General features: G+C 43.5%; 1 protein-coding gene across 1 annotated transcript in view; it reads left to right on the top strand.

The window, feature by feature from the left end:
- The window catches only part of bcas3 (BCAS3 microtubule associated cell migration factor), a 430682-nt gene that overhangs the window by 185804 nt on the left and 232128 nt on the right, over positions 1 to 12750 (top strand). The gene's annotated exons all lie outside the window — the stretch shown is intronic.

Below are 12750 nucleotides of genomic sequence, written 5' to 3'. Positions count from 1 at the left end.
GTGTGCAGTGCATCTTGGGATATGTAGGAGAAGAGAGATGCGTCTGAACCGGGACCAGGCTTTTCTCCAGTGACGATGCCTTCACTGTTTCCTGGGAAAAACAGACATATTGCAGCTTTTTCTGAACCCGGAACATGTTTCTGTTGTTGTGTCTTCAACAGTGAGTTAATAGATCAATAGTTTAGTTTCCTCTCCTCTCGGCCACTTCCTGTCTCATTATTATTGATCAGCTTCGGAGCTGCCCTGGAACATGAATATGGACGCGTGACTCTGATAGTTTGTGTCCATTTCCACCTGTGTGTGAATGTGAATGTGTGTGTGTGTGTGTGTGTGTCTTAGTGTTGACACACTGAGTGCAGCATCATATGTGGATATTCATAGTGTTTCCGTGCACACACAGACACACACACACACACACATACACACCAACACACACACACATGCAGGGGTGTGTGAAAGTGAACTGGGTCTTCAGGCTTTGGGGCAAAAAGCAGCAGCGTAACTTTACCTTCAGCTCCCTGATGAGGAGGATCAAACCTGAGAGGCCTGGAGTGTGTGTGTCTGTGTGTATGTGTGTGTGTGTGTGTGTGTGAGAGAGAGCATATATATATAGTGCTGCCTGAGATTGAGTTAAAATACAAGAGCGGTATTTGGTCGAGGCCGGAAATGTATTCAGAAGCATAACACGTAGTGAGCAGCTCTACACACTTAAACATACACACACACACACACACACACACACACACACACACACACACACACACACACACACACACACACACACACACACACACACACACACACACACACACACACACGTACATATGCACGCACACTTACACACATACACATACACATCCAACATGTGTTTCCAATGAAGGTGGTGTATGGGAGAGCTGGTCAGCCATACAGTATGAGGTCATCCGGTTTGGCATATGGATGTGTGTGTGTGTGTGTATAAGTGTGTATGTGTGTGTGTACGTGTGTGTGTGTGTGTGTGTGTGTGGAGTTGCTCTGAATTATCATCTCACTCTACATATCTGGGGGAGTGGAGACACACTTGCACTTACAGGCTGCTATTAAAGCATGTGTGTATAAGTGTGTGTGTGTGTATATAAGTGTGTGTGTGTGTGTGTGTGTGTGTGTGAGTGTGTGTGTGTGTGTGTGTGTGTGTGTGTGTGTGTGTGTGTGTGTGTGTGTGTGTGTGTGTGTGTGTGTGTGTGTGTGTGTGTGTGTGTGTGTGTGTGTGTGTGTGTGTGTGTGTGTGTGGAGCCATCAGCAGCAGTTGTGCCTTGTGTTGCTTCAACTCTATTAAACTCCTGCAGCCTTTCATCTCCAGGCCTCGGCCCTGTCTGCTGCTGTGTGTTGCTCTATCTGACTCTGTGTGTGTCTGTGTGTGTGTTCATCATGTACATGTAAGTGTGTGTGTGTCTGTGGGCATGCTGTCAGCCACTGGGCTAACACACACACTTAATAGAGTTTCCCGTTGGCATGAGAGAGAGAGAGAGAGAGAGAGAGAGAGAGAGAGAGAGAGAGAGAGAGAGAGAGAGGTAAAGAGAAAGAGAAAGAGGCTGCACTTCAGATGTCCAGTGTGTGTTAGTGCTGCACGATTAAAGGAGAATTCCGGTCATTTTTGACGCCTAAATCGTTGTCCGGATGGTCACCCAGTGTTGGGGGGAGCAAAAAACGCAACTAAAACTGATGCAGGCAAACCGGAGTTACACCATGGCCACCCGGCGCTTTACACGATGGAGCATTACAATACAATACAATGCATTTCTTCCCCCGAAATGCATTATAATAAATGATGGCAACGCAGTAGTGAAACTGTGACCTATTTTTATTTAATACAAAGAACATCAGGGTTTCCCGCAGCGGTTTCCTGTTAAGGCGGCTGCCTTAACAACAAAGAGCTGCCGCCTAAACTAACGTCTTAAAAAAATTAAAATGTAGCGATATTCGCCGCCGCCCCCCCCCCCCCCCCCCCCCCCCCCCCCCCGTCGGACGAGCGCCTTCATTCATCTCCGCATCCTCTCACACACATACACACCACAGAGAAGCGCGCATGCATAACAGCAGCGCGCGCGTCGAACCCCCCCCCCCCCCACACACACCTCAACTAACACATTTTCTGGGGGAAACACTGAACATGATAGTGTAAGGAAACACTTATTACTTAAAATTGTTTGAGCTGAGAAATACGCTTCTAAAATATGGTCCTGTGTTGTGCTTGATAATCAAGCAAATAATTTTCATTTATACATATCTTTGGTGTTTGGTATGATATAAAATGAAAGCTTTTACACTGCTGACTTGCCTGTGATTTTCAGCCTAAATATGAAATGAACCTCTGAAGCCTCTGCAGACAGGCAGGGAAACCCTGCAGTCCAGCTCCCTAAACTTTCATGCACGGTGCTTTGGGTACCGCAGCGTTTCCTTATCCCAGCGCATTGATTTACAGGTGCACACTAACACTTTGAGCGTGTCTCCGTGCCTCTGTGTCCCAGCGTATTGACTTACAGGCGTACACAAGCAGAGACCGAGAAATATACTAGCTACTTGATAACTATTAGAACTCAGTAGCGGGCCGGATTGGAAGGTTCGGCGGGCCGGAAGTGGCCCGCGGGCCGCCAGTTGATGATCACTGGTGTAAGGAAACACTTATTACTCAAAATGTGTATGTTGGGGCTGAGAAATACGCTCCTAAAATATGGTTATTTGATTTCCTGTGTTGTGCTTGATAATCAAGCAAATAGACTCATTACAGCATTGATTTACAATATCATAATCACACATTTTTATCAAATCGTGCAGCACTAGTGTGTGTGTGTGTGTTTGTGTGTGAGGTGAGGATGTTGTCACTGGCAGCTAGTCGTGGCATTTCCACGCCCCCCTCCCTCCCTCCAGCTGCCCCCCCCCCCCCCCGGTCCCTGTCTCCTTCTTCCTCTTCTTGTAATTGGGGCTTTCCCTTATAATTAGTCCATCCTACCTCCCCTCCTTCCCCCTGGCACCTCAGCCCCAGTAACAAGCACCCCCCCCCCTCCCTTTAGCTTAGCATCGTGGCTACTCACAGCTCAGAGCCCCTGGCGCCGGCGCCGCTCGGCCACATCCCCACTGGTCAGTCCTGGACTAATCCAATAAATGAGCTGCGCGGGAGGGCAAGTGTCACACACACACACACACATGTAGCTACACACACACACACACAAACACACAGTGGAGATACACACTTCAAGGTCCAAAGTTGTGACAAGCTGCTTCTAATTGTGTTCTGTCTGTCCCCGTCTCCTCCTCCTCGGGGCGCACAGACATTCCTCAACCAGTGTGTGTGTGTTTGTGTATGTGTATGTGTGTGTGTCTCTTCCTCTTGTGTTTTTTCATCTCTTTAAATTTCTCTTAGAATAATTTCTTGCATCTTCATCCGACTTTAATCAGATTGTATATACATATATATTTTTAAACCCTTCCTGTTTCCTGTGTGTTTTGGGTTTGAGGCCTCGGTACTTCCTGTGTGACGTTGCCGTGGCGACGCTCTGCTGGTTGGACGTTGGGGTTTTTCACTTCCTGTGTCACCTGTTGTTCAGGTGCTGAGGCCTTAACGTGGACTTGTTTGGATCTCATAAGCGTTCGCTCTTCAGTTTTTCTGCTCGTTGTTGTTGCTGTCATCGTTGTCGTGTGATGCGGTTGCCATGGCCACACCTCCCTCTTCCTATCAGGTGTCACTTCTCATTGATTGTTTCCATCTATTTTTTGTCAGATGGAGTTTAATCTTCACCCTCTGGTTGTATTTACTGTCAGAGTTTGTCTCAGATCAGTGCTTCATGATGATGATGCATCACAGTTTGTAGAGGGATATTTCCACCTTGACTCCTCCCACTCTGTTGCTAGGGGCAACTGTTAAACCAGTGACTTGTACAGTAGAGGTGGGGGGATATATATCACCTACGATATTATCGTAAACGATTTTCCATTATGTGTTTATACCAGTGATTTTCAACCACTGTGGTCAACAACCTCACAGGTGGTCAACAAGCCCCGTGACAGTTTGTCAGGTGTGCCGTGGAAAATTATCAAATTTAACTTAATTGATCCAAATTAGGGATGCACATTTTGAATTTTTGTTGTTGTGCCGATTAATATATAAAACACACACACACTGCTCCTACTACACTGTAACTACACTGTAAGAGATAAAATGTGTATTATATTTACTGTATTAGGATGCACTGTGTCATTTTGCAACATTTTTGGTTAGTGGTGTGCCGCAGGATTGTTTAAATGAACAAAATGTGCAAAATGTGGCTCAAAAAAGGTTTAAAAACACTGGTTTGGAGAAGAAAACAATAGACGGTAAAGGGGAGGCGCATGAAAGTCCTCATTCGCCAAATACATGCATCAGGAGCCAATCAGTGGGCAGGATTCAGAAACTGTATTGTGATTTCAGAAAAGGCTGTAAAAAACAGAAGGAAACACAAATACCGTACTTAGCCTAGTTTTCTCTCATATGCCATTTTTTCCATGCCTGATAGGACTTGGCGCTTGTCAGTCTATTGCTTGGTCATAACCATGTGGTAGCTGTTGCAGTGTATTGTGAGATTTGTACTATGAGCGCTATATCGGAGGGCCATTAATAAAAGAAATAGGAAATTTTCTCGCGGACCAAATCAAATTGTTTTGCGGGCCGGATCTGGCCCCCGGGCCTTGAGTTTGACATGTGTGACCTAGAGTAATACTCTCAGCTGTCAGGATGAGCAGCCTTCCAGGGGAAACCTGCACTACTGTGTGCATGTTTTGCAGAACATGTATGAAGCACTTTGTTAACACTATTAAGAAATAATGTGTCATCCAGCCTCATGACTCATTTAATGTCTCCACACTGGAGTTTAACTGGGAGTCTCTTCTTCATTCATTCATTCACCTTTATTTGACAGAATCACATTTTGAAGTATATGGTCAGATTATCGTTATCAGATAAATGATAAAAAATAATCCAGATATGTATTTTTTAACCCCCTAGTAACTCGTTCATTCAGCCTCATTGAGAGCGAACGGCAGCGTGTGAAGTCAGAGACACTGACTGAACCAGACTGTTACAGATGAAAGCAGCCGAACCAGAGGGGGCGGAGCTACAGTCGTCACCTTAACCAATCAGTGACTCTGTATTTGTACTCTGAGCTCTGAGTGTGTCACCTCCTAAATCTTCCTCCAACTGGTTCCCTCCCTCCCTCCCTCCCTCCCTCTGTGGTTCCCAGCGGCCTCGGCCTCGTTCCCCAGGTTCAGGACTTGTTATCAAAAGCTGATGGCAAAATCACTTCCAACATATTTAAACCGTTAAAGAGAGAGAGAGAGAAAACACAATAAAACAAAAAGCTTCGACGGAGAGAATCAACATCCTTCTTCTCACCACAGGAAGCAGCAGCAGCAGCAGCAGCAGCAGCTTTATGGGAAATGTGCAGTTGATTTAGCCCAACGCTGGCATTAACACGAGACGCCGGCCGGCCGCCAGCGTCCTCGGCACCCGCGCCGCGTTGGTTTACCGTAATTGAGTAGCTCACAGTTCATTCACTGCAAAAACTCAAATATCTTACCAAGAATATTAGTCTTATTTCTAGTCAAAATGTCGTTTCTAGTCAAAACTAATCTAATTATACTTAAAATAAGACTCATCACATAAAAAGTAGCTTGTTTTTAGACACTTTTTACTTCTTTCAAGCAGATTTTCACTTGAAATAATCTGATAGTGGAGCAAGTTTTTCTTCCTTATTACTTATTGCAAGTGAAAATGTGTTTGAAACAAGTGAAAATGATCTAAAAACAAGCTACTTTTTAATGTGATGAGTCTTATCTTAAGTAAAATGCAATTAGTTTTGACTAGAAATGACATTTTGACTAGATATAAGACAAATATTCTTGGAAAGATTTTTTATTTTTGCAGTGAGAGGCTGTACACTGCAAAAACTCAAATATCTTACTGAGAATATTTGTCTTATTTCTTGTCAAAATGTCATTTCTAGTCAAAACAAATCTCATTCTACTTAAAATAAGACTCATCACATTAAAAAGCAGCTTGTTTTTAGATAATTTTCACTTGTTTCAAGCAGATTTTCCACTTGAAATAAGTAGAAAAATCTGATAGTGGAGCAAGTTTTTCTTTCTTATTACAAGCACAAAAAACGTCCTTTCACTGGCAGATTTTTCTACTTATTTCAAGTGAAAATTAGTTTGAAACAAGTGAAAATGATCTAAAAACAAGTAGATTTTTAGGTGATGAGTCTTATTTTAAGTGGAAAGAGATTAGTTTTGACTTGAAATGAGACATTTTGACAAGAAATACGACAAATATTCTTGGAAAGATTTTGAGTTTTTGCAGTGTTTGTCAGTTGACATGTCGAGGCGTCACGAAACGAAACGACACGAAGGAGAAGAACGCTGGTGTGATACCTGCAGAGAGAGAACGAGGTCACGACTGAAGAACAAAACTAAAACATGCAACTTCTTCTTCTTCTTCTTCTTGTTCTTGACTTTTCTGAACGCGCGGCCAAGTGGAGCGTCTCCGTGTAGAACAGCAGCTGCTTTGTGCGACGTCTGATAAACAAATATGACCTAATGAAGCAGCTCAAGTCTTTCTCTGCAAATCAGGAACACATGGCACACACACACACAAACATACATGCACACACACACACACACACACACGCCCATGCGGGAACACACTGATGACACACAAGCCAGCGAAGAGCCCAGATTCTCAGGCTCTTTGTGTGTGTGTGTGTGTGTGTGTGTGTTGTTGTGTGCAGACACAGCTCAGTGGATTCACAGGCGCCTGAGGAAGTGGGAACTTCTCACATTAATTTCACACTCGTTTTCTTTTCTTTCCTTATTTCACTCCTTCATTTTCTTTGCTCTGTTTGTTTCCTGCTTCTTCATCTTCATCCTCGTCTTCCTCTTCCTCTTCGTCATCCTCCAGTCCATTTGTTTTTAGCTTTTTTTTTTTGAGATACTGAATCGTCATCGTCATCGTCGTCCTTCCTCCTCCTCCTGAACACACTTTACACTTTTACATCCGTACCCACACACACATTCACATTCATGCACACGCACACAACACATGACACAATCTCACCACAGGAAAAGCCCTGAGCCAGAACAGGCAGGAAAACTCTGGAAAACCAGGATACAATTTGGCACTTATGAAGCCTAAACGATTTCCTCCTGGGCGTTGGGCTCCGTCCTACTGGGAAAAGCCAAAAGACCGGCAGAGAAAATTACATCCGGGAAAATGTTTATGCAGCACACTCACTCAGCTCCCTCGCTTTTCTTTTTTTTTTTTTTTGCCCCGCAAATGAGTGATTATTCGTCTACTCTTAACCTCTGAAAAAGAGGAGGGGGGGTGATGGAGAGAGGGAGATTCTTTCCATCATTAGGCGGTGGAAGTAAAGGGGCGGCTGCTGGCAGAGCTCAGCTCCTTTGTCACAATGTGAACTTTTCTGTTTGGCAGCGTTTGGAAATATCTGAAGAGCACTCGCTGCAAAGAAAAAAAAAAAAAAAGGAAAAAACGCCAGGGAAGGTGGGTAATTGGAGGGGGAAAGTGTCCACACACACACACACACAAGCACACACACTGAAAGGCCACTCATGTTTAATCTCAGAGTGGAGACGTCGTCACGGTGACGGGCTGAAGTTAACGATGATTGGACTGAACGAAAACAAATCAAAAGTCAATCGTTTCTAAACAGGAAACAACTTTTCAAATGGAAACGCCATTTTTTTTGCACTTTCTCTCTCTGGAGCTCTAGGCCGGTGTGTTAGCCGAGCAGGCTCTGCGTCGCTCTTCTGATTGGCTGACTGTTTTCTAAAGTGATCCAATAAAAAAGAAAAAATAGAGTAGATTTCAGAATAAAACACTCAGAGAAACCAAATCCTGCAAGTTGTTGTTGGATGGATGGTGTTATCCAGGTGGTGAGGGGGCGGGGCTTCGTTGTGACATCACAAAGTGACAGGAAGTCCTGACGGCTGGTTTTAAGGCTCAGTTTCTGAATACAGGCTGTGTGCTTTTCTCTGTGGACTGAGGCTTTGATACTTTCACAGTATTAATATAGAACCTAGAGCTGCTTTATAATCACACTACACATGGACATCTACAAAGAGACAAAATTATGAGACCTTTAAATTCAGGTTGTGTTTCACTTATGAATCCAATCTGCGAACTAATACATGGACACACACCTCTAGGTCACTGTATGGGACCATTAATATAAAGAAACAACTGTTTTCAATAGTTAAACTAGATCTCATGTCATTAGAATAAACTGTAGACACACTGGTGTCAATGAGGGTCGTTCATATTAATTCATCTTTATAAAGACAAAGTCAATATTTCATATAGAAAATAATCCTAATGAAGATGAGAAGGAGGACAAACTAGTTGATTTGAGTTTTAATAATAACCAGGTCTCATCTTTAAGTTATTACACCTCCAGTTACAATAGGTCACAGTGCAGCAGAGCAGAGCTGGTGAAGACGCTGCTGCCAGTTCACTCTCAGCCATTTTCCACTCAACTGTCAAAGCAAAATGTCTCTGAGTAAATAAACTGTGCATAAATGTGTGTGTGTGTGTGTATGTGTGTGACAGCTGAGCAGCCTTCACAACAAACCAATAAGTGAGTTTAAAGCCACACGGCGCTGTGACGTCGTATACGGAGCAGCCAGACAGATGGAGCTCCACCTGCAGCTACCAGTCAAACCGCTGTAACTGCTGTTTATTGATGGTGGTGTTTAGACATCGATCTCAACATCTCGTTGAACTCGTCTCCAAGAAAACGATCAACAACAGAAACATTTCAGTCAAGATGAAGGATGTTTGATCAACGTGTCTCTTCACTTCCAACAGGAAACTGAATTTATAACCATGATAGTTTTACTACAGAACGAATTTTAGAGAAATTCCAGCACAAGAAATCACAGATCATTGATCTTCATCGGTTCATCGTCTCCTGGAAAAGATTTAAACGACGATGGCACAAAAACAAATTAAAACGTCGTTCAGCTTATCACCTTTTTATTTATTTTTTAATCTTTATTTATCCAGGAGCAGATCCATTGAGATTAACAATCTCTTCTTCAAGCATGTTATGGCCAAGACGAGCAGCAGCATGAATATACACTGCAAAAACCTCAAAATCTTTCCAAGAATATTTGTCTTATTTCTTGTCAAAATGTCTCATTTCTAGTCCAAAACTAATCTCTTTCCACTTAAAATAAGACTCATCACCTAAAAATCTACTTGTTTTTAGATCATTTTCACTTGTTTCAAACAAATTTTCACTTGAAATAAGTAAAAAAATCTGCCAGTGAAAGCAAGTTTTTTGTGTTTGTAATAAGAAAGAAAAACTTGCTCCACTGTCAGATTTTTCTATTTATTTCAAGTGAAAATCTGCTTGAAAGAAGTAAAAAGTGTCTAAAAACAAGCTACTTTTTACGTGATGCGTCTTATTTTGAGTAGAATTAGATTAGTTTTGACTAGAAATTAAATCTTGACTAGAAATAAGACAAATATTCTTGGTAAGAGTGTTTGCAGTGCAGACAGATGAACAGACGTGTTAACAACAGCAAACAATTCTTGCAGCAAAACTAAAATATCAAAATGATAATGATATAAAACCAAACAAATCAGTAATTAAGCTTAATTATAATAATATTTTAGAACATGAATGAGTAAAACAGACGTCAAACATCTGTACGTTGACATGTTCAACATCTGTACTGACGCTTTAACGACCAATCAACCTTTAGACGATGGTGAATGTCTGAACACGTGTTTTATATTTTAAGTATTTAAAGTGAAATGAGTCAAATGAATGGTTGATCCTCAGCAGCACCTTCCTCCTCCTCCTCCTCCTCCTCCTCCTCCTCCTCCTCCTCGTCGCCGACTCATCCTCCACACACCGCTAATTGATCCCAGGACACAGAAGGTGTCGGGTCACTTACTGTAAGAGCGAGAGAGCGAGAGCGAGGAAGAGAGCGAGTGCAGTGATGGATGGACGGAGGGAGGAAGGAGGGACGGAGGAGCCGGTGTGGGAGTCGTGGGAACTGGCAGGCACGACTCGGCTTTGTTTTCTTTTAACAGCTCGTTCGCACATCACGTCTTCAGATGCAGGCAGAAGCAATTTGTCCTCCCTCTCTCTCTCTCTCTCTCTCTCTCTCTCTCTCTCTCTCTCTCTCTCTCTCTCTCTCTCTCTCTCTCTTCCTCCCTTGGCCTTTGAATCATTCTCCAGCTGGGCCCGGTTTCTGCTCATGCCGTGTCAGGGTGTCTGTTTGCATGGTTATGTCTACGTCTGTTCTCTCCTGTGTGTGTGTGTGTGTGTCTGTGTGTGTGTGTGTTTGTGCTACACACACACATGCAGCAGCAGCCTCAGGACCTTGACCAATTCCCAGTGGAAGAGCGTGGCGTCTCTCTCCGTCAGGACATCTGGAAGTGGGCATTCTGCAGTCGGCAGCCGCTGCACTCTGACTTGATTATATTATCTTGTTGGCGCATGTGTGTGTGTGTGTGTACGTGTGTGTGTGTGTAGCTGTATGTGTGTGTGTTTCTGTGTGTGCAAACACACAAATCGCACAATGTGGCGTCATATACACACCTACTGGATGATAAAGTAATAACTGGTGTGTGCGTTTCACTGTCAAAAACTAAGTGAGTGCTGCATGTGTGGGTTGAAGAAGGCCTCTCGAGCTCTGTGTGTGTGTGTTAATGTGTGTGTGTGTTGTGTGTTAGGTTGTGTGTGTGTGTGTGAAGGGGTCAAGTGGTGATTGCTGATGTTGTCTGCTTTAAACACATGTTTAGCCAGGGCCCACTCAAACGTTTGGCAACCATTAGACAACTTCCTCTCTATCTTCCGGAGTCAGCTCTCTACGGATTTGTGTGTGTGTGTGTTAGTGTATGTGTATAAGTGTGTGTGTGTGCGTGCGTGCGTGTGTGTGTGAGTTTGCAGGTGTGGACACAAGCTGGAATGTGTGCAAAACAGATTTTTTTTTTTTTAGAAGAACTTTTTTAACATGCAGTGATGCAAAGCGTTTAACTTATATGCACTTAAAGGGATAGTTCAAAAACTGGCCCATTGCCATAATCCCTATAGTCATAGCAGTAAGTTCCTTACCTTTAATTGTCGGTGCAAGCTATTTTTAGAACGACGGAGCAGAGCCGTGACCTGCACATTCACCACGCTATGAGATAATAACACAACGTTACCAGACAGAGTTGTTTTAGAGGGAAATTCATGCAAAACCGCTTTTCAGAAGTTTTTCATCAAGCAGTCTCTGTATTTCCCTCTAAAACAACTCTGTCTGGTAACGTTGTGTTATTATCTCATAGCGTGGTGAATGTGCAGGTCACAACTTGTCCACCAGAGCGTTGTGGAGTTGTTGGATTGTGTATTTGATGAGTTTGATGAGGGAAACCAAGAAATCCCATTAGCCTCCGTAGTGTAGCTCTGAGCAGCTCACGGCTCTGCTCCGCCGTTCTAAAAATAGCTTGCACCGACAATTAAAGGTAACGAACCTACTGCTATGACTAAAATGTTGAACTTTAACACACACACTTACACACACCCTCTCATGAGGCTCAGGCCAGACATCTCTTTCAGAGCTTTGTTTTGCTACAGGATCAGCACAACTGTGAACTTTACATGCAACTGTGGCCTCGGAGCAGCTCACGCACTCCCAGCACATACACACACAGAGTAAACACACACACACACACGTAAACACACACACACACCCACGCACAGACACCTAAGGGCTCGGTTGGTCATCAGGAAATGAAAGGATCATTTAGCTTAGAGGGAGATGAGAGGACGGAGGAAGAGGAGGTGGAGTGTCTGTGGTGTGATTCACCAGAGAAGAAAAACACAACAGATGAGAGGAAAACCTCGCTCGCAGCTTTGTTTTCTCTCAGGCTTTACACTTATAGCTGCTGCGCACACACATCTACACACACACACACACACTCAGGAGAGGCCTGTGAACTGTTACTGCTCATCATGGGATTCCTGGAATATGAAGCCTCGTAGGTAAGAGCAGGGAGAGAGGAGGAAATGTAATAAAATGAGCAGTCACACACTCACTCTCTCTGGACGTCACACACACACACAGACACACAAACACACACACACACACACACACATTCATGAACCAGGAAGCAGCGCGGCGCTCGTGTCCTGAGCAGCGGCGGACGGGGATTGAACCTGGTGCAGTGAGAAACAGCAAAGTCCTGAACTTTAGTCTCTGTAACGGCTGAAGCTCCAAAAACACTGGAGACTACATTTCCCATAATGCATCAGTCAGTGTGTTTGGTTAAAGGTTCTTCACCTGCAGATAAAGTTATGTTTAGAGCAGCAAAGGCCCCAGACCCGGGGATCAAACCCAGAGGCAGTTGTACCCACTGTGCCACCTGGCCGCCCTCAGATCCAGACCTAAAGCTGATCGATAATGAAATTAGAGCTGTTAACGGTTGATTAAATATTATCAATATCATCCAAACCACAGGAGCTGCAGCGCTTCAATAAAGAATAAAGACACTATTCTTCTCTGCTCTGGTGCAATGTGATGCTTTTTTTGCAGGTAATTCCGCCTTAAATCAAATATTTTATATTTTACAGCTCCATATCAACAAATGTATAATATTTATAAAGACTTTATATCATCTGTATGTTGCTTTTTTGTTATGTGTTTTATTGTTTTTCACAAAGAGGTTAA

The sequence above is a fragment of the Trachurus trachurus genome (assembly GCF_905171665.1).
Source record: "Trachurus trachurus genome assembly, chromosome: 13".
Lineage (NCBI taxonomy): Eukaryota > Metazoa > Chordata > Actinopteri > Carangiformes > Carangidae > Trachurus > Trachurus trachurus.
Note: the sequence above shows the minus strand (reverse complement) of the source record. Positions and strands in the feature narration are given on the sequence as shown.